Raw genomic sequence first — 1521 nt, forward strand, 5'->3', positions numbered from 1 at the left:
AGTTTTATTTATAATTCATTTTCTTATAACTAAATTAATCCTATTTCTTAAAGCTAATTCCTATCATCTAAAACTGGCAAGTATATTTACTTAACCTACTAGGTTGGTATGTCTCTTAAGTCTAAAGCAAGTGTGTTAATCGCAAGAGGGTAAGGTAAGTATAGGTAACTAGAACTGAGGTAAATACATGAAGTAAGTGTTTACACTAAAGTTAAATCTAATTAAGTCAACTTAGTTAAGGCTAGCTAGGTACATATATCTAGTATTTTCACAAAAAATGTATATCAAGTAATAGTGGGTAAAAAGTTCAAGTAGGTAATATCAGGTAAGTAGTGGCAAAAATGTTGGATTAGGTAGGAAAATCAGGTAGGTACGTCTGGTACGTAGTTCAGGTAAGTGAATTAAATAGGAAACTCAGGTGAGTAAGTCAAGGTAAGTAATTCAGGTAAGTAGGTCAAGTTAGCCTAAGGTACTTATAGTTAAGTCTTAGTTATAGTTCTCCTAAATTTAAGTTAATTTACGGGGTTTCTACATTCATTTTTGTTGGTTTTGGGTTCACGTAATTTAATTAATTCCCTTTAGTCTTTCTTTTCTATTTATTCCTCTTTCCTGCTTGGTTTATTATTATTATTAGTATTATTAATTATTAATATTAAGTTTTTGTTATATAGTGGCCTTTTTTTTATGTTAATTTACATTTTCTTTAAGTTTCAGTTAATTAAATATTTTAGTCCCGGGTTAGCTTTGTTTTCGGTTTTCATCTAATTCAATTTAATTTCATTCATTTATTAGTATTTTATTTAAGTAACATTTTTTTTGTTTAATGTGTTTATTTTATTTTATGAATATATATAGTCCGTTCTAGTTTATTTAAAATTTGCATTTACATATTAACTTAGTTGTTTTTTTTTTCCTTACTAACTTCAGCCCTAATGTCAGTTACCCGCTTCTCATTAATTCCACTTTTTAACAATTCAATTTATTTTATCACCTTATTACTATAAGGGTCTTAATCAGATGATTAACCATGTTCTAAGTTTTAGTAAAATATATATAGATGTATATATATATATATTTTTTTTCGTGCTAATTTTAGTAATAATGATAAGTCCTTTTGTTTTTGTTTTTCTAACACTTACTATCTTATACTATTTTCAGGTTGCTATCGCTTTACTAAATACTTAAGTCGTCAAGATTTATACTTGGTTATACGTTTTCTTTTTTTTCCATTATTTAGTTTTCTGTTGTTGTACTAATTTACTTTTTGTTGTTTGATTTTTGGTATTTTTCTAGGGTTTAGAACTCACCACTTGCTTCGCGCAATCGTTGTAGTTGACCGCCTTGTTGTTGTGGTTAGGCGGTGTGGTCGCCTTTAATTTCGCCGCCTTGTTGTTGTTGTTAGCCGGTCGCTGCCGTTGTGGCCAACTTGTTGTTGTTGTTGCGCGCTATGGTAGCCGCGCTGGTTGTTGTTGCACGTTGCTGTTACGCGCTGTTGAAGGTGTTGCGCGCTATGGTAGCTGC

General features: G+C 30.5%; 1 long non-coding RNA gene across 1 annotated transcript in view; it reads right to left on the reverse strand.

Annotated features, from left to right (window-relative positions):
* LOC118750271 overlaps positions 1-1286 on the reverse strand; it is a 4114-nt gene extending 2828 nt beyond the window's left edge. The window contains exon 1 of the long non-coding RNA XR_004994371.1: positions 992-1286. This is a non-coding gene — a long non-coding RNA (uncharacterized LOC118750271). The remainder of the gene's footprint in view (positions 1-991) is intronic.
* Positions 1287-1521: the final 235 nt, after the last annotated feature.

This window comes from Rhagoletis pomonella, unplaced genomic scaffold (genome assembly GCF_013731165.1).
Source record: "Rhagoletis pomonella isolate Grant_MI unplaced genomic scaffold, Rhpom_1.0 Rhpom_scaffold_00187, whole genome shotgun sequence".
NCBI lineage: Eukaryota > Metazoa > Arthropoda > Insecta > Diptera > Tephritidae > Rhagoletis > Rhagoletis pomonella.